Source organism: Triturus cristatus, chromosome 1_1 (genome assembly GCF_964204655.1).
Source record: "Triturus cristatus chromosome 1_1, aTriCri1.1, whole genome shotgun sequence".
NCBI lineage: Eukaryota > Metazoa > Chordata > Amphibia > Caudata > Salamandridae > Triturus > Triturus cristatus.
In genome coordinates, this window is record NC_140579.1 from 936,060,522 (window position 1) to 936,081,819 (window position 21,298).

General features: G+C 47.6%; 1 long non-coding RNA gene and 1 pseudogene across 2 annotated transcripts in view; both read left to right on the top strand.

Annotated features, from left to right (window-relative positions):
• Positions 1-21,298, top strand: part of LOC146871315 (mitochondrial inner membrane protein OXA1L-like) — a 577,675-nt pseudogene that overhangs the window by 282,208 nt on the left and 274,169 nt on the right. Inside the window, exon 4 of the transcript XR_014959541.1 lies at positions 16,041-16,184. The product of XR_014959541.1 is annotated as a mitochondrial inner membrane protein OXA1L-like (transcript). The remainder of the gene's footprint in view (positions 1-16,040; positions 16,185-21,298) is intronic.
• LOC146871316 (uncharacterized) lies at positions 4,768-5,331 on the top strand. The gene is made up of 3 exons (XR_014959543.1): positions 4,768-4,940; positions 5,058-5,162; positions 5,293-5,331. It is a non-coding gene; the product is annotated as an uncharacterized LOC146871316 (long non-coding RNA).

The following is a 21,298-nucleotide window of genomic DNA, read 5'->3' on the forward strand; positions in this document are numbered from 1 at the left end:
GGTCTGGGTGACGGTTTTTCTTGTGTCAAGGGAGATCCATTTAAATATCCTGCGGAGCATTCGGAGGGTGTTGAAGCAGGACGCTGAGACGGCGTTGACTTGCCTGGTCATGGAGAGAGTGGGGTCGAGGATGACCCCCAGGTTGCGTGCGTGGTCCGTGGGTTCCGGGGCTGTGCCTAGCGATGTGGGCCACCAAGAGTCGTCCCAGGCTGATGGGGTGGGTCCGAGAATGAGGACCTCCGTCTTGTCTGAGTTCAGCTTCAGTCTGCTGTCCTTCATCCAGTCGGCTACGGCCTTCATTCCTCTGTGGAGGTTGGCTTTGGCGGTCTTCGGTGAGGGATATGATCAGCTGGGTGTCGTCGGCGTAGGAGATGATGTTGAGGTTATGTTGTCATGCGACGTGGGCGAGAGGTGCCATGTAGATATTGAACAGCGTCGGGCTGAGGGAGGATTCCTGTGGGACGCCGCAGATGATCTCGGTGGTTTTTGAGCGGAAGGGTGGGAGGCGGACGCTCTGGGTTCTGACAGAGAGGAAGGATGTGGTCCAGGCCAGGGCCTTCTCTTGAATACCGGCGTCATGGAGGCGTGCTGATAGGGTGCGGTGGCAGACTGTGTCAAAGGCTGATGATAGGTCCAGGAGGATGAGGGCGGCTGTTTCTTCTTTGTCCATCAGGGTCCTGATGTCGTCAGTGGCGGCGATGAGGGCGGTCTCGGTGCTGTGGTTGCTGCGAAAACCGGATTGGGAAGGGTCCAGGATGTTGTTGTCTTCGAGGTAGCGGGTCAGCTGTTTGTTGACAATCTTCTTAGTCACTTTTGCCGGGAATGGGAGCAGGGAGATGGGCCGGAAGTTCTTGAGGTCCTTGGGGTCCGCCTTGGGCTTCTTCAGAAGGGCGTTGATCTCGGCGTGCTTCCAGCTTTCTGGGAAGGTTGCTGTCTCGAACGAACAGTTGATTGTTTTCCGGAGGTGGGGCGCGATGGTTGTGCTGGCTTTGTTGAAGACGTGGTGAGGGCAGGGGTCCGATGGGGATCCGGAGTGGATGGAGTTCATGGTTTTGATGGTGTCTTCGTTGCTGACGCTGGACCAGGCGGTCAGGCGACTGGTGCGGGTGGTAGTCGCTGGGGTGGTCGACTCGGTGGTGGGTGTGGGGGGGTCGGAGTTGAAGCTGTCGTGGATGTTGGTGATCTTGCGGTGAAAGAAGGTGGCCAGGGAGTCGCACAGGTCTTGTGATGGTGGGATGTCGTTGGTGTTGGAGCTGGGGTTGGAGAGTTCTTTCACGATGCTGAAGAGCTCTTTGGTGTTGTGTGCGTTGTTGTCTAGGCGGTCCTTGCAGGCGGTCTTCTTGGCGGTCCTGATGAGTTGGTGGTGTCTGCGGATGGCGCTCTTGAGGGCTGTTTGGTTGTCTGGTGTTCGGTCGTGGAACCATTTCTTCTCCCGCTTCCGACAGGGCCCGGGAAAAAATATGTCTGGAGGTCCCAGGGGAGATCGCCCTCTTTTTTTAGCCAGGCGAGGGAACCAACAAACTCGGTTGCGCACGAGAGATCAGCCAAGGTTCAGAGGGAACCAACAACAACAACCCCAGAACCAGCAATACCCACAACCTCAGAGTCACTATCAGCAAGGACAGAATCCATACCAGAACGAGAACCAATACTTGGTAACGAGACATGGCCAGTACTGGCGAGACTAAATGAAATACCCATTTTCAATCTGTGCAGCCAAACATTAGACTTTTTTTACTGAATCTTTTCTTACCAATGGCTTGTCCTTTGTCCCTCATACTACAGTAAATAAATATGAAATTTTTCAAGATCTGATGATCTCTTTTCGCAAAATTAGACTCCATTCCTTTTTTGAAGGACAAGACAATATTGCGCAGATCGATGATAACAGGTCAGGACTAACACCTATGTCCACCTTTCTCCCCACTTTGGAAGAGGTAGCCCCGGAGATAGCGATCTTTGAACATGTAGTCTTCAAAAAATTGACAGCAGCTATGAAATATATCCCTGCCCATGGTTTTAACATAACGCGAGAAGAACACACAGCACTTAAGGATCTTATTCATAATAAGAACATAACCATTAAAAGTTGCGACAAGGGTGAAGGCATAGTTCTAGTAGATACTGAGCAATATGTTCACAAGATGGAGGACATGTTAGACAACATTATATACCCATCCAAAGTGACCCTACAAAAAGAGTTAAAAAATTAGTGATAAATATAACCACACAGGCACTCAGACAGAACCATATATGTGAAAAAGAATGGGAATATTTAAACATCGATAAACCCATAATGGCTGCGATCTATGGAATCCCTAAGATTCACACACACAGCACAGATCCACCTTCTAGACCCGTCGTTACGACTAGTGGTTCAGTCACAGAGCCTCTTTAAAAATATGTAGACACCATATTGAGACCCCATGTCCCCCAAAATACCATCATACGTTCTGGACACTCGAGATATCCTAAACAAAGTGAAACACCTACGCTTCAATTCCATGACACACACTATGGTAACCATGGACATAGAAGCTCTCGACAGCAATATCCCACAACAGGGGGCAGTGGAGGCTGTCATATGGTTCATGGATACCTTCAACGTTGACTGTCCGAGGACATTCATTGTGGAATGCTTGAAAGTAATACTAGAAGAAAACACCTTCGAGTTTAACCCCTTCCCCGCTCATGACGGAACCACTCCGTCATGAGCCACGGTTGCGCTGTACTCATGACGGAGTGGTTCCGTCATGCTGCGGCCGTTGGCGGCCGCTCCGCCCACGCGGCGCTAATTCCCCGCCTGTGCGGGCGATTAGCGCAGTGGGCGGAGACGTGACGGAACCACTCCGTCATGAGCACAGCTCAACTGTGGCTCGTGACGGAGTGGTTCCGTCACGAGCACAGCGCCACCGCACCTGCCCCCAAACCCCCCTCCCCAGTGCCGCGGCGGAATTCCTGCTGCGGCGAAGGGGTTAATGGGTATCTCTATAAACAAACCAAGGGAGTAAGTATGGGGCAACATCTACATACCCCTATTTGAATCTAGATACATTGACAACGAGATTGCCCCTTTTAGTGAATCTGTCAAGAACTAGTATAGATACATAGATGATGTATTTTTTATTTGGACAGTCAATCAAGAAGATATTCCAGAATTTGTATCTTAGCTAAACCTTTGTGACAGCAACATTATTTTTACAGCGAACTCCAGTAATAGCAAAGTAGAGTTTTTAGACATTGTCATTCAGAATAATATAGACCATCTTGAAGTGGATCTCTATACAAAACAGACGGCTCGCAACACACTATTGCATTACAGTAGTTATCATCCTCGGTCACAAAAGACCAATATTCCTTTTGGACAGTTCCTGCGACTCCGCAGGAACTGAACCAATTTAGAGGTTTTTGACATTAGAGCCATCGAAATGAAAGCCAAATGTGTTGCCCGAGGCTACCCTAGATGGTTAGTGCGTGATTCGTACAAACTAGCATGGTACTACGACAGGTAACATTTGTTGACACAATGAACCACCACTCCAAGTCCCAGATTGGTAGTTGTGACACGTAATTCGACCATGAATGAAAGAATCCGTCACATTGTCAATTCCAACTGGCATATTTTAAATGTAACCAGAGAAAGAGAAACTTTCATATCCAAACCTCTTTTTGCGCACAGAAAAAATAAAAACCTTAAAGATCTTATAGTGCGCTCACGCATGACAAGCCCACAAAAGGACATCATTCAAACTACCATATTGGGCAACAAACCCCCCATTGGGAACTATAAATGTATGCCCTGTGTTGCATGCCAATTTGCAATTGAAACCAGTATGTATACTCTCAATGGAATCAATTTTGAAAAGAAAACTTTAACTAATTGCAAGACCTCGAATATCCTATATCTTATCTTGTGCCCCTGCAATCAGGGATAACGTGGGGGAAACCTTACGTTCTATGGCAACACGCCTTACAGAATATAAGTCAGCAATTCGAACTAAAAAAATCAATGTCCCATTGTTCAAACACTATATGGAAGCCCAACATACTACTCAAGAAATAAGATGGCTTATCCTGGAAAAAATACTTATCAACACAGGAAATCTAAGCACTGAAATACGTAAACGTAGAGAAGTGTATTGGATCTTTACTCTGGATACATATAGAAATGGGATGAATAATGAAATCCTATGGGATCAAGTCATAAGGCACAATAACAGTTGAAGCTGTTCACATCATACTGATATCTGACTTTGTTTGGTTCCCTCTATTTAGAGGGCATAGACTTATACTAAGATCGCCATTGCTCCAGCATAAACCTTATTTTCATACCAACTGTATCTATAATCTTTATTATAATTGTTTTTCCATTTAGCTTTTTTCATTATAGTATATGTCACTTTTAAGTCAATTTACATCTTTACTAGTGCAATACCAATTAATTGCTTATTGCCAATTTAGATCACTTTAATCGCTTTCACTTTCTTATAAAAACATTTATTTCATGAATTAAGAATACTAAAGGTCATACAATGGAAAGTTTTCATCTGTTAGTTAGAAGGAAGTTATCTTCACGCATTCCGCTTTTATTTCTTCGGTTATTAGACTAAGATGGCTGCCATAGCGTCTTTTCCGATTTGAGTCTAGAATGGTAAGGTCCGCCCAACAAACTCAGTTAACCAATCTGAAAAGTTTTGCTTTTTTCGGAGACAGCCCACTAGTTTTGGCGCGCCATTCTCCACTTTAAAGTTCATGACATTACGGCAATACGCGGTTGGGTAGTTTGGAGACATGTTTTGCACATGCTCGGTGTGCGGCACTGGTAGCCTCGCTAGGCATTCTACTGAGGACTGTAGGACCACAGCAAGCAGCCTGAGGCTTTCCGTTGAGGGTCGTAGGAGCTACACGTTATCGGACTACGGCAAACAAACTACATATAGGTAAGAATACTAGGGAGCCTTAAGTAACAGTCTAGAGTATACGCTTTAAATAGGCAATATTTGGCTTTTGACTGAGGAATTGTGTATTTTACACCAGTCCTTTTACTGTATTCTCAGTGCAGGATTTCGCCCCCTCTCATGTATCTAAGATTACGGTGCATCTTTTCTCTTAACTGCTAGAGAGGCTCGTTAACAAGATTACCGCAACCATCTATTGAACCGGTAAGAATATAAGGGATACATGGGTAATAATCCAGACGCCATGTACGCATGGACACATTTTAAATAGATACTATAGGAATCATCTTTAGGAATATTGTAATTTACACCATCCTTATTGTTCTATTTTCAGTGTGGGACATCGCCCTCCTCTCCTTAATCTGTGATTACGGTGCGTCTATGGATTTCCATATACATTTTAAAAATCAATGCACCCACTCATGGTCTTCAATTTTGACGTTTGCACCAAGATACCCCATTTATGGGTAAGCCTATCGCATGTAGTCTGCATGCTAGGACATTTCAATTAGATCTTAGACCAATCAATTCTTGCACTATAGCTTTTTAACATTGTGTACCAACTTCTGCTTGTTTTTATGCAAGGTGCATTGTTCATCTCAGCACCGCAACAATTATCATCTAGTCCCAAAGGTCAGATGATTTACCGCATCTGACAAGGTCAATATACCCACTAGGCAAGTAGCTTGCACCTTCCGGGCTTTTTTGAGCATGTGGGCTGTTACCCTCTGGTACATTTATACATATGTCTGTTTTCAGTGGTCACTAATTACTAGACGTTTGAGCTATACACACAACAGAGGCTCATTTTGTATGTACACGGTTTTTCTTCTAAGTGTTCTTTTCTATTCTGAGGATTCTTACCCTTTTTTTTTTTTTTTTTTAATAAAGCACGATATTCGGTGATTAAAGGGATTTTCAATATTTTTATAATCTACTGCCCTATTGGATATTCTTCTCTTTACTTTTCTCATATTTAAATATTTTCCTTCCTGTGACATCTTTGTTATTATATTTTTTTAAATATCGTATCTGACTCTTAGTTGAGCAGAAACTTTAAGTAGGACCCGCAATACGTATCTTAAACGGTTTCTATTTCCATATACATCCTTGTTTAGGTTACATAAAACCCACATGGCTACCTGATGAAGGCGTAACGTATTACGTTAGCCATGGCAAACATTACTTTTTTTTAATATTGAAAAAATGTATTCGAAGATGAATTGAAAATATTCCATTGTATAGTCCATGCTTTGTTAAAAATCCCATGCAAATTTTGTATGATATTCTCCATAAAAACAATGTGTAGAAATAGGCACTGTATGAATGAGTGAGCATGCCTGAACATCTACAGTAGGGATCATGGACTCATTTTGTGATTGATATACAATTCAATACAATTACTATATATATATATATATATATATATTCACTGAAAAAACCATAGGTTTCACACACGTTATAGTTAGGAATTAGCATTTAAAAAACCTTGCAAATTCACTGAAAAAACCATAGGTTTCACACATGTTATAGTTAGCGGAAATTTTACTGATAAAAAACCAATGAAATTCCCCCGTTATAGTTAGTGCAGGCAACTATAACTCACGCGACCGCAATCCTCTGCTGATGCTAATACTGTATTTAGACACTTATTTGCCCATGTCTTCTTCCATACATTTTTAGCTATACATATATTACAAATATTTTTTTTTCATAAAGACACATATGTCATCAGCAGAAGATTGCGGTCGCGTGAGTTATAGTTGCCTGCACTAACTATAACGGGGGAATTTCATTGGTTTTTTATCAGTAAAATTTCCGCTAACTATAACATGTGTGAAACCTATGGTTTTTTCAGTGAATTTGCAAGGTTTTTTAAATGCTAATTCCTAACTATAACGTGTGTGAAACCTATGGTTTTTTCAGTGAATTTGTACGGTTTTTTAAATGCTAAGTTACTTTACGCCATTCGTGGCGTGCGCGCCCACTTAACGCAGTTCGTACCGTGCGCGCACGGTGCGCTTCGCGCACCGTGCGCGCACAGTGAGCACGCGGTGCGCTTCGCGCACCGCGCGCCCACTTTACGCAGTTAGTGCCGTGCACGCACGGTGGGCACGCGGTGCGATGACAAAGCAAGAAAGCACGTCAACAAATCTGTTTCTGCTTTCCTCCGTGACTATGGTATGGGTGCCATTTACCACAACAACTTGCGTTATGACATGCAAGACATTTATAGAGGAGATGGTGTGCACTTCAATGATGAAGGGAACAGAGTCTTCCTCTTGAACCTTAGACTCTGCATCGGTACTTACTTGTAGGTACCACTATTAGGTACCACTAAAAAATCATTTCATAAACAACGGCTCTTTTTAGAGCCCCCTAATATCTAAACACTTAAATCTGATTTTCTACCGTACGCTTACCGTAAGCTTACCGTACGCGTACCCCGTGATTTTTTTTTAAATCAATAAATGTTTTTTTTGTACTTTTCTGTCCTTCTTTGACCCCCTTACAAATGTTAGGGGGTCTGTAACTCTCCTCATTGCCCCCTTTCCTTGTTTTCACTCTTTTTTTTCAGAGTGAAATACACAAAATGGCGGCCGCCGCTTCCTGGTTTCGGCCGATTCGAATGTTTACTAAGATCTAAGAGCCAATCAGAATCGCGCTCGCGCACGCCACCGTACGCTTACCGTAAGCGTACGGTAAGCGTACCGTAAGCGGGCTCAGATATATATATTGATTTAAAGGCTATTTTCTCAGAATCTACTGAACAGATTTACACCAAACCTACAAAAGGCACTTCCTTGACCTAGGGACTACCTCTCTGCCAAATTTCTAGTAATTCTGTTCAGCCGTTCGGGCTGTAGCTCGTTCTAAAGGTCCTATGGAAAAATGCATGGGAAAAACGCGTTTTGGGACCCCCCTTTTATCTCAGCCCCCGCTTGACGGATCCCCCCGAGACTTTCAGGGTAGGAGCGGAGCGTAGCGCCCCACCTATTTTGAGAAATTCGCGAGGATTCGTCGACCGGCGCCAAAGTTATTCAAAATAGAATGTTGAGGTTTTCCTATGGAAACGTGGTCCTAACTATAACTACCTACTGGCGACCGCCAGTAGGTAATATATATATATATATATATATATATATATATATATATATATATATATATATATATATATCAAAGAACGTTCGGTGCACTCACGGGGTTTGTCGTAGGCTTACATCATCCGCAGACGTGTTTCTGGCTTCTGCCTTCTTCAGTGCGGAGAGCCTCAATTCCTGGAGCATTAGTGACATTCAAACCAACCTGAAATCTAATAGGTGGTACTTTAGCCAATGGTAGAGCTGTATTCCTCAAAGGCCGGCAGTGGGGCGTTCGTTACGATGCGTTGTTATTCGAGCCTTGATGCTCATTCCGTACTTTCAGATTGCCATATTCCACCACCTCCAATCATAGCCACTGTGCTCCTATGCCCCTCTCCTGCCGCTGGATGATATGTTCGATTACCCTGTGGGTGTCCCTCTTATGGTAGAGCACCCTGGCTTTGTATAAGCCACGACCATCATGGGTCGACAGGGTCCGTCAGCGGCGGTTCTGGTAGTCTCCATGAACGCAAGCAGTGGTAGTGTTTGCATTACCAGACTGCAATGGGTGATACAAGGGTGCACATAGTCATTCCGAATGGAAAATTAAGAGAAAAGTGGTACATAGAGAGTATTAACACATCCAATGGGTATAGAGGAGAGTTACAGTGTAAGACCTAGTACAGAAATGACAAAAGGTAATGACAGATCAGAAAGTGTTTATTCTCACTTAAAGTTTGTTTGAAGGAATAGTATGACAAACAGAAAATTGTGCAATACTGCTATGAACGATAAAAACGCACTATATGTCCAATATCTGATTGCCATAGTAGTCAATGTGGGTTGCACAACAATGAAGGATTGAGTCGATTGAATATAAGAGAGCAGGGAGAAATTGAAAATGAATCCAGAATTTAGCTCTTGAACATTTTCAGTGAGAGAATGTTTAAGATGTAGAAAAACATCCCCCTAAAACGTAAGAGATGTAATCTGATTAGGCAAATTCGTAATTCAGCACTAAATTGTGCATAACTCTCGAGCTAAGTATGTAGGCATGCCGTATAACAAGAAGCAAAGTTATGAGGTACAGTTGTCCATGTCCAGGACAATGTGTCATCCTCAAAAGAAAAGTAATGTGGAGGGCACGACAGCCTATGCTGCCAGGCCTAATGAAGAACTGATGAATGGTCCCCAAAGGTTTTTGGAGAGGCATTGCTGGTCTCACAGAGAATAGGTGACCCATTTGTGAGTTGCTGCTTTTGTAAATGGATGAGCCGGACATTGTTAGTATGAGGGTTCAGAAATTTCCATTGTTGTAGGATGTGAATCTTGGCAACTGCTAAGGCCATGTCGATCCATCTCGTCAGTGTTTGCGCAGTCTTGTGAATTTGATTGTGTCATATAATAGCACCACCATAAATGGTTAAAGCTGTGTTGCTTGTAGTCTTCATTGTGCCAGAATGTTTGCAGAGTAGAACAAGACCAAAAGTGTCATATTTCCATTCAGATCTCTTAATCACCAACAGTTGGACGTTTAGCTCCCCGTAGTGTATGGGGAGATCAGTGACAGTCATGTAGCAATTTGAAGAAGTTGAACTTAACCTTGCCTCCCGGAGGCTGCTGTCATGGATTTCCAGCAAAGAAGACAGCCTTAATTTGAAAGATCTCTAGAAGTTTTGATTGCCAATTTGTGTTGAATAGTTTTCTGCCATCTTGGAGTGCACTGTTACTATCAGTGTGTCCAGACCCGACTAGATATGACCTCTCTGAATTTACTCCATCTCTTAAGACATAGCTGTATAGGGCATTTAAGCAAAGCACCACTTTAAATACACAGTTTAGACTGAATGCTATGTTTCAGGTGTATATATCTCCATCTTTGATCTGGGCTTAAGTGGAACTCAGTCTCCAAACAAAGTGCTTGCGTCCCCCATCCTACTGTTATTGACCAATCATGAGATTATCCTTTTCTGACCACTCCCTCCAGTGAATCATGTGACAGTCGAGATCACTTGTTATCCGAAATAGCCTACGAGTGTAGATAGCCATGAATACTTAACAGTTTAATAGTGAAGGCCCACACCAGATTGGTTTCTCATAAGACTGATTCAGTGGATTATGTGAAAGTTTAGCACTGCTTTGTTTTATTGCTTGACTAGACAGATTACCTTTCAAGTGTCTTTCAATGACCACCCATTATGGTTCAGGTCTGATGAAAAATCAGCTAAGTGTGCTGAGTGGTGAGCTTTGTAGTACTTAGGTTTGTAGTACAGACCTATGTGTACAAGATGAAGAATTCCTAATGTTGTGGCTACATCTAGTTTGATCATTTTAAGTCCTGATCGCTGCTGTCCCCCGATGTACTTTTTGAGGATTTTATCAATATCCAGTAGCGAAGATTTGAGCACTTAAAATGGACTCATTCTGAATCAATTCTTCCTCTTATACCACTCTTTTTCAGTTACACACTCTTGCATCCAGTGGTTTCATTGCGGTATGAAATATTTGCTGAACTATAATATGATTAAATTATTTGCTTTTTTTTCATGTTTAATATTTTTAGCAGCTTAACCTTCAGCTTGTCAGTCATTTTCTCATCAAAAGCCATTACCACCCTCCTTGCACCCATTGCATTTTGCTCTCCTCTGCCTTTCGTTCAGCATCTTAAATTAAACCCCACCACCCCTTCATGATTCTTGCCCAACATAACCATCCAAAATACATTGTATTTGGCTTCCTTCCATTCAGCATTGAAAGTTGCACCCACCTTGCTGCTTCACAGTGATTTAGCTGTTACTCTCTAACTTGTTCTTGCTCACCCTTCCATAGCTATTTCTGTTCTGTACACACCCCTTCAGTTGTCGGTTCAGTCTCTCCCCTAACCCATTTAGTATGCTGGCTAGCAGAACCTTTCAGTTATGCTTGATCCATTTAATTTACAAAAACTCTTCTATCCCTTGAAACACCATCTGAACTCCCATTATCTTTTAGGAGAGCGGTAGGATAACCTTCTCTATCACACGCGTGTTAAAAATGTGATTGCACTTTTCTTAGAAGCAGCTACTGCCTCCCTATGCTGCGTTCCGTTTGTACTGGTGGTGTAGTATTAGTAATATATACTGAGGTAGGCCATTTAAGTCTCCAAATGGAGCTATCCAGGTCTCCATGTCCAAGGTGTCAGGGTTACTTTTTTTTTCCAATAAGCCTATTTGAGATTCTGTCTTTGAAATCCAAAGAAAATGTCTGCCAGTGTTGGAACTGGTACTTTCTGGTTGGCTGAGGCAGTGCCTAAGCCAGGCAGAACCTACCAATCCTGTCAGGATTAGGTTATTGCACTCACTGTATAGCCTGCGCTCACTCTGGGTAGCTTGGCACTGAGCAGTCAAGCTTATCACAGAGGCAATGTGTAAAGCATTGACATGGCACTTTCACACAATAAATCCACTTAGCGTCACAAAAGAAGCTTCACACAAGGTGTATGTAAATAAAGATTGTATTCAACACACACCTTAATTAACACAATAAGAACATCATGCATTTCTGGGAATAAATGACACTTCGAAATATTACTAGCAGGACTAAGCACTACAGTGTTAAAATGACTTCAGTAATATTCACACTTGGGAAAAGCCTGAAATTATTGGTATATAAGCAACTTGTAATCATCTGATCCCCAAGCATGTGACTCTACAGGACTAAATGGTAAGAACAGATGCTTACAGGCTAAGTAACATAATCCTTTTACCCCAGCACTCTTATGCGTAGCGATACGTCATCAGAACTGGGCCCCCCAGGCAAATAACACTAGGGTGCACCCCAGGTCACAACAGTATAAGGAATGTGTACGCACAGGAATTTATAACACTTTTCAGTAGCACCATGGGCCACGGACACATGGGTAAAACCAAGGTCAAAATGGAGTATTCCTTAGGTAATGACACAAACAAGTAAAACACTGCTGCGTGGTGCAATTATTAGCAGGCTGTTGTCATGCAGCACACTCTCCCACAGCACCGTAATGCGGTGCAAAGGATATCGGCAAATTCTTATGAAGCACACTCTCGCACACACACGCAGTCCGTACCATAACACGGTGCAAATTATATCAGGCAGGTCATTTGATAATATGAATGCGGACCTCGTCGCCCAATCCCTCCCCTACCTGTTACCTCCCCCCCCAATACTCTGTCCACAGTTTAGAGTCACAACCCCCCACCCCTTATTATACCGGTTTAAGGCTAGAGACACACTTAGTCAGGGGACAAGGGAAGAAGGCTGGAGTAGCTATCTGGGTAATCAGGCAACAGTTGATAAATTGGGGGTTGGCCACCACTCTGGAAATTCACACACTTTATGTGGAGCAGAAATTGTCTATAGGCTGGCCCAGTTCAATCAAGAGTTTTCTCAATTCGCCTTCCAGCACCAGCCTAGTTCTAGAAATCCCAGGGTGGTCAAGCAGTCTCTTGGCCCGCTTTCGATCATTCTCTAAAGTGTCTCGCAACCCAGTCACTTACTCTCACCATCCAGGTCCGATCCCGGCAATACTACTTGGCAACACGAAGTTGTTGGGCCAGGTGAGGAGACGGCAGTTGAGTCGCCGCACTGAGGGCAAGATGGAACACTCAGTGAATGGGGGGGTGCAGCTGTCCCAGCACCCCACCGGCAGTGATACACCATGTTTAGTGCGTGTTGATCCGATTCGCACCTGACAATCTGGTCATAATGAACCAAAAGTTGGGTCCACCATACTTACCTGGAAATGAGGCACATCGTCTGATGCGTGATATCCGAGTCGCACCAGACAATCCAGTCTCAATCAACCCACGGTCGGGGTTTGCCGTACCTCCCTGGAATGAGGCACAACATCTGGTGTGCGATGATATGAGTCGCACTAGACAATCCGGTTACAATCAACCCACAAGTCAGGTTTGCGGCACCTCTCTGGAATGAGGCACAACGTCTGGTGCACAATAATACAAGTCGCTCCAGACAATCCGATCCCAATGAACCAAACGTTGTGTTCTCCATGCCTCTCTTGAAAAGAGGCACAACGTCTGGTGCGCGATGATCAAGTCGCATCAGACAATCCAGTCCCAATCAACCCACGATCTGGGTTTCCGTGCCTCCCTGGAATGAGGCACTATGTCTGGTGCACGATGATACGAGTCGGACCAGATGATCTGGTGTCACAGTCAAAAGTTCAGTAGTGCCTCACTCCTATGGATGTGCCCTCCCTCCTAGGGTCGCAACCTGTGAATCAGACACCAAACGCAATGAGCATGCAGTCAGCGTGTCACACGAGAGAAATGCGGCACGGATGACAAAGCGGGGCACGCAGAGTACCGCAAGTGGTGAATCCGCTCACACCAGTGAGACACTTGTGCATGCTAAGGCCCCACATTTTAGGGGCCACACACCTTGGATGCGGGCATGGTTTGGGGGCTCCACACAAGTCAATCCGGTTTCCAGTCACAGTGCTAAGTTCCACTCTCACACAGCGCTGCAGTCAGGATTTAGCAGACGATCCAGCAGAGGTAGTAGGTGCTTCAGAGGGCACCGCTCTCCAGGTGAAACACTTAGATGGTGTAGGTCCCTCACAGGAGATCTTTGATGTTCCTGAGACATCCACAAAAAACAGGGGGTAAGCCAACAAGCCCTTGGAGACCACACCTCATGGCGCCACACAGTAGCAGGTAATCAGCCCAGGCCAGCCACTATTCAGGCAGGGTGCCTGGTTCCTTCCAATGGCAGTCTACTCCTTGTACACAGCAGATTCCTCTGGCAGTGTGCACCACACAGTCCAGGATGTCTGGTCTCACATCCCCACAAGAGTATCTCCTTTGTGCCTTTGAAGTAGGGGGTGGTTCAGAGGATTCCCTTTGAACCACACATGCCTCCCCTAAATTTCAGTCCTGTCTGCCATGAGGCCTTGGGATGCGGATTAATCTCTAGTGGGGCCGTGATCTGGCTTCCCAGAGGCAAAGGGTCAAAAGCTCTCCCCCCCAGTCTACCAGCCAAGCCCTCAAATGGCAGTGGTCTGTCATTCCAGTTGCATGCCCATTGTTTATGGCTCTCTCGGGGGAATGGACAGATGTGCTCTCCCAGTGTGGACTGGAGTCCAACTGAAAGGCACACAAAAGAATTTAGCGCAGAGTAATGCCCACTTCAAGAGGTGGCATTTCTAAGCTGTTAATGACAAATCCACCATTACCACAGGGAGGATTTGTCATTGTGAATCCAATGATGGTAAACATGAGGCTGCTCCACTGTAAGCCACCACTGCAGCTTAAAGTATTCTAAGTTATTCCCCTATGTTTACCTTTGGGGAGAGCAAACCTCATAAGTAGTGAAAACACACATTGGGTTTCTTCTCTACCTGGGCAGGGAACACATGATGCTTTCCTTTCACTTGCTCCACCCTCCAAGGCTCTAGTGTTCGTGAAAGGCACCCTCAGCAGTGGCCCATGATTAAGAAAGGCCAACCTGAGCATAAATGCAAATGCGTGCACACAGGCCTGCAGTGGCAGGCGTGAGATGTTTGAAAATGTCATGAGGCAACTCCCTGCTGTAAGCTAAAAACTGTAGTTTGAGTCATTACAACAATTTCCCTATGTTGACCCATGGGAAGAGCAGACCTCCTAGGCCGGAAAAACCCATATGGGGGTTATTCACTACCTTGGCAGGGAACACACGTGTACCTGCCCTGCCTTTCCCCTATCACTCGCCTCACCCCTCAGGGCTTACCCTAGTGGTAGTGAGTAGCCCACTCTGCATTGGCTAATGGTTTAGAAATGCCAACCTGAGCCTAAGTGCAAATGCACACACGCAGGCCTGCAGTGGCAGGTTAGAGACATGCTTGAAAGGCTATTCTTGTGGGTGGCACAATCAGTGTTGCGGCCCACTAGTAGCCAGTGCACTACCTGCCCTTGATATGTGGTATACCTCTTTTTACAGGGTACTCACAGGTATTGCACCTAAACCAATCTGGTAAGATCCACCTCCTAGCATGTGTAACAAGGGCGCGCACGCTTTCACACTGCATTACAGTGGGAAAGTGCCCAGAGTCTTGATGCCATGGAAAGGGAATCTGCAAAAACCAGGAGAAAAAAAAAGTTTTAAGAAAATCCTCTTAAGAAGGGCCATGTCCAACAGCCAGAGGGCTATCCAACATTATGAAGTTTTAGAAAAATATTCCTGTAGTGTCGGTGGAAATACCTTTTTGCTACAATTCTCTCTTGAAATAGGGCAGATTTCTACATTGGGTGGATTTGTTGATTTTGTACTGGCCTTCTTGCCCCTACACTAAATGAGGACCCGCGTTTGTTTCTCAAACTCCTTGTAACCCTTCATTGGAATACCATAGATGGTGAATCCATAGCTAGCACCTCTGTCCGCATTCAAAGCGTATTATCAGGCTCCAGTCCAGTGCCCTACCCTCCCTGGGTGTGTAAATAATAAGGCTTTTCATGTGTATTTTACTGACAGTCTTTTTCATTCTTCATCATCCATGCTCCTTTGTCCTTTTATGTTACCACCCATCTGCTACAGTTTTTATGCACCACAGTGTAGCTGTATATCCAGTGTTCTGTATGGAATGTTTTTTTGCTGACATTAAAAACCAAGTTGTTCTCGCTAATGTTCCTCCAACCATCCCCCAGGCGCACCGAAAACGTAATATTGCTGTGCATTCTCCCACTTTCCCGTCTTAAAATTCGCCTTGGGCTACCGGGAAAAATCATTTATATGTATGATACTTTTGTAATATACCCATAGTGTTTTTTGGTTGTCTCTCATGGGAACATATTGTATGACTCGACTGAACTGTGGGGACTGCAAAGCATCATAATTAATGGTGTGCTCTAGAAACGGTCATATCATTGAGTGATGATATGCCAGTGTGTTCTGGCGTAAAGGTTGGAATGTCCAGCCCCGAATTAGATCATCGGGTTGCATCAAAGCTTTGTTTCCTTGCTTATCTCTGTTCTCTTCTTTGTTCTAGGAACACTCATCGCACGCCTCCTCATTTTCCCAGTCATTGTCAAGGGCCAGAGGGAGGCAGCAACACTGAATAATCATATGCCTGCGATCAGTCGCTTAACCACACGCATGAACGAGGCCAAGAAAAGCGGAAACAAGTTTGAGTGTGAGTGAGACTTCACATCTGATAGACTACTAGCCGCAGATTCCCTCACGTAGAATTATCCCCAGGCGTGAGGCTGGATCCGCAAACTTTTTGCCACAGCATCCCTGCGCGCCGGGGCGACATCACGCGACTCTGCCCAGGCGTCCGCGACGTCAGCGAGGTCACATAAGACCCGCCCCGGTGCACCCACGTCAGTTTTTCCTTTTCCGCGTGCAACGCGGATCCGATCCTTGCTACGGGCCTGTTAGGCCCCTTTTTTCTTCCATTTTTTTAGTGGCACAGTGTGCGAATGCCTTCGGGTTTTAAGACTTGCACGTCTTGTGGGCATCTTATGTCGGCGACGGACCCTCACCTCATTTGTATGTGGTGTTTGGGGGAGGATCACGGCACCACAGACTGTACACAGTGCCAACAGTTGAAGCCGAAGTCGCGGCAGGAGCGCCGGATGAAACTTCTCTCGGCACATCTCTCCAGGTCGACGTCCTCCCCTCGTTCTGCTTCGACGGACAGCTTCACACTCTGCTGTGGTCGTCGTCCTTGCCTTTCTCTGATGTCACATGAGCATCGTTCTCCGGTGAGTAAGTGGCTGGTTTCCGGCCTCCTGGGGGTGTGGACTCTCCACGGGTGATGCGGCCCCGCATGTCGTCCTATCCACCGTTTCCCGGTGTTGGGGCGTCGAGAGTCCAAATGGAGACATACGCGGCGGCTTTGCAGGCCTCGCTGGCTTCTCCTCCTCCTTCCCCTCCTGGGGCGTCGACGGATCCCTCGCTCTGCGCAGGGCCCTCTGCGGCACCACCGGTGGCTCCGGCCCCGACTGATTCGGATCCAGGCTTGGAGGATGTGGTACTGTTGGGGTGCAGCTCCTCTGGAGCACCTCCTTCAGGCCACGGCATCTCTGCCCTGCCGCAAACTTCCGCGGGGGTCCCTGTGGTGTCGCGGGAGAAAACGGGGCTCGGGTCGCATCCCCGAGCCCCTCTCAGTCCTTTGACAGGGTGGTCCTGTCTAAGGCCGAGGTGACCCTGCTACGGCGCCGGCAGCAGCTGGACCGTGCGGAGCCACGGAGGTCGGTGGACCATCCTCGTCCCACTCCGGGTCGAGGCCGAGGGGGGACCCCTCCTCCCTCTCCGGGCCTCTCTCGTCCCTCAACACAGGTGGCTGCCTCGTCGGAGGTTGAATCGTCCCTGGCGCCACCGCATAGGTTGCCGAGCGATCTTCGCCTCATTCTGGGCCGCGGCGACACCGGCTGGTGCCGAAGTCCTACCTCCGGCAGCGGATTCTACGGCTCCGTGCAGGGGTCGTATTGCGGATTCGTCTTCAGACGGTCCTTCTTCTCCGGAAGCATGCATATTAGTGTCGTCCTCCCCGGAGACTGGTTGCCGTGTGGTGTCTTTTTCACCGGCGTCGAAGGGCGGCTCCCCGCCCTTCCTGGGGCAGAGGTGTTCGTCGGAAGAGCGTCAGGTCCCTCATTCTTCGGCTCCTTCTGACTTTCAGGTCTGGTCCTTTCCCGCCCCGCTTGGCCTTGGGGACGGCTGCCTTAGTTTGCAACCGTTGCCCACGGAGGAGCTGATTTCTCCACCGCGGGGCCCTACGGAGGCGGGTGCGGCCTTCGCTCACGCAGTGTCCACGGCTTTGGGCATCCTGCGCATTGGTGATCCGGTGGCTCACTTTCCGGCAGACCATCTATTGGAGGTCCTCCACCAGGGCTCTGGTGGGAGGGAAATCTTACTTCCGTTTGAAGGTTCACTCCTTTCTTCCCTGACGGGGGATTGGAAGCGTCCTGCCTCAGGGGGCCCGGTGCCTCAGCATCTTCTGCACCGGCACCTCCCGGTGCCGCATGACCCGGCATGCCTTTCCCTTCACCCCTCAGCCGCCAGCCCCCTTTTGTGGACCGCTTTACCCTCCCTGCCGCCGCTGTTGACTCCGCCGTCCCGAGAGGCCCGCTGGCTGGACTCTTGGGGACGCAACATATTCGCCTCTACCAGCACGGCCTGCAGGCCCTTAACACCTTGTGTGTGCTGGCTAGGGCCTCCTCCTGTTTGTGGGACTCGGCGGAGTCTCTGGGATCTGCAGCGTCCCAGGAGTCTGGCCTGGTGGACTTGCGGCATCATGCATTGGATGGCCGGGAGCTTGCGGCGTTTATTCTCCGCTCTGCTCTCGACATCTCGGAGGTGCTGGGCTGGGCCATGGCTTCCTCTGTCACTCTCCGTCGCCATGCTTGGCTTCGGGACGGAGTATTCCCTGAGAATATTTGGGAGCGACTCATCGAACTTCTGTTTGATGGCAGCCTCTTGTTGCATGCCCCGGCCGACACAGCCATCCAAAGGCTCTTGGCAGGGCTCTGTCCTCCTCCTCCTCTGTCCCCTCCTCAGTGACTTCTGAGTTGGGTTGATTCTGGGCCTTCTTAGGCTGGCTGTTCTGACTGTGCAGTGTGTTTTCTAGCCGTTTACGTCCTTTCTTGGGACTTTTCTTCTTTCCCTGCCCTTGAGTTCTGCGGTGTTGGCACTACCCTGGTGGTGGTGTTAGTCACCGTTTGTTTCCAGTTTTTTTGCTCTTCGCACACTGTTTCCATGCTCCCACAGTTTTTTATCTGGTGGTTCCGCGTTGTGGTGTGGAAAAGTTCTCCGAAGAAAACTGACGTGGGCACGCCGGGGCGGGTCTTATGTGACCTCCCTGACGTCACGTATGTGGATGACGCCTGGGCGGAGTCGCGTGATGTCGCCCTGCCCCCGGCTCACAGGGATGCTGTGGCAAAAAGTTTCCAGATCCAGTCTCACACCTGGGGATAATTCTACGTGAAGGAATCTGCGGCTAGAATAGTCTCTACCAGATACATCGTTACCGAAGGTAAGTAACTCTTACGTCAAGTACTGAGTAATACCTGGGGCGCTAGCGAGCCCGGAGCAAGATGGCTGCGCAGTAGTGCAGCTCTGCTGGTCGAGCTGATTATCCGTGCATAATCCGTACATTTTGACGCCATCCGTGGCCACTGCTGACCGCCACCTGGCTATAACTGGCTCCTGACTGCCCTGGGTGAAAGATTGAGCCGTCCCGCTTCCTCCGTCTCCAGAAATCGAAGTTTGAACTGGCGACTCGTGCAGGGAAGAAAATGGCGGCTGCGTGAGAGCCCGGCTAGCGGCCGCCGGGAGAAGAACCTGCGCTGCACTGATGGTGGATGGTGCGCTGCGGAGCTCGATCGCTGGTAGCTCCCTCCGGACTGCTTGGTACTGACCGTGCCGAGCCCTGTGGTGCCTGGGGGCCCCGGCGACGTCCCTTCTGAGGCGGAGTGCGGAGGCTATTCGGCGGCTGCTGTGGACGGGAGCTGCCGCGGGACTCCTGCATCGGGTGGCGCGGCGGGGCATTTGCCTGCTCTCCGGCGCTGGGCTCCTGGCGGACTCGGCAGCACTCTGCAAGCGGACGGCCTGAGGGGGGCTGCACCGATACCTGTGCCCTGCGGGCTGGAGCCTCTCTATGTCGGCATTTCCGGTGAGACCTGGGTCGGCGGTTGTGGCCTCTGGTGTGGTCTGATCCCGGCGGTGGAGTCGGGCGAGAAGGCTGGTGAGTGAGCGCATGCTGGGGCACCGGGAGAGAGCTGCACCCGCGACGACCTGAGGGGGCTCCCTGGATATTCTTGCGGCCTGATGGGGATCCTGAAGCGCCCCTGATCGGCGAGAGGGGAGTATACAGAGCGTAGCGGCTGACGCACTGGCCCGGTGAGGGTGTGGGGACCCCAGTGCGATAGATGGACAATGGCTAATCCCTGGCTGGACTGGAAGATCACTGATTGGATTGGGGCTGCGGGGGCTAAGATACTATTGCGCTCTGTGCGGCCTACCTCACTGCAGGGCGCCGACCTGTGTTGGTACTGGTGTGCGATTTTGCCCTAGTGCATAGCGCGGCTGCAGGTTCCGATTTGGGCGGCACACCCCCTCCTTTGCTATGGGTCGCACGGATAAGCAACAGAGTAAGCTTCAATTCGAAGCCAAAACGAGCGCTAAAGTTCCTGCGCCTCCTGCCCCTGGCTCGGAGTCGGAGCTGGAGCAGGGCCCGGCCACGAGACTGGAGCAAATGATGCTCACAATGCAGCACAGCCTCCTAACTATAGACGCAAAAATTGATGGGTTGAACCTTCGTATGGACACGATAGCCTTGAGGATAGACAAACATGGTGCGCAGATTGTTGAGGCAGAAACCCGCATTTCAGCGGCGGAGGATAGGATGGAGGTTGTGGGTGCCTCATGCGCCTCTATGGAGAAGGTGCTTGAAGTTATAAAGGCCAGAAGTGAGGACATTGAAGCCCGTTCCCGAAGGAACAACCTGCGTATTATTGGGGTGGCCGAAACTACCAACACTGGTCCAATGGAATCGTACGTGGAGGTGCTGCTCACGACACTGCTGGGTGCAGAAACTTTTTCGAAAGTATTTATTGTGGAGCGCGCTCACCGCTCCCTGGTCCCCAGACCCATCCCGGGTGCCCTGCCACTGCTGGAGCGGGTAAAACAAAATATTTTGGTATACCCAATCCATTTACATAAGTTTTATTAAACCAACTAAAGAACTAATTCTAATGAATAATAATGTGTGGTAATTGAATTAATCAACCTTATTAACCAAGAGAATACACGTGGGAATGCATTTGCATGGCTAAAATAATAAGTGAACTAAGTTGTACGCATATTAAATTTATATGTTTAGTTTAGGCAATGTTAATGTGTTTTTGCGCTTAAATAAACCAGCATTAACGGCTTTAAATGTCGCATATGGCTAGATAAATGCATACACATAAGGCTATTAGTGAGGGAATATCATTGTTTTATTCATTTCTATGTATTACGTTTTGTGTTTCTTTTACCTTAAGTTGACTATGTCGGCCTGCTAAAAGATGGCCGCCAACTGAATCCACACTAAAGTACATGACTTCATGCAATTGACAGCAGAGGAAGGCGTCTGCACTGACTACGTAGCAACCTCTCCTTGAACCCCTGAAACAGGTCCATGAAGACTACTCTGGGCGAGATGCCAATGTCCCTGAACACGGAAGAAAATGTTGCAAACTAAGAACCAAAAGCCACCTTTTCACAATAGACTGATACTTTCCTGACCTGGGAACGATTTTC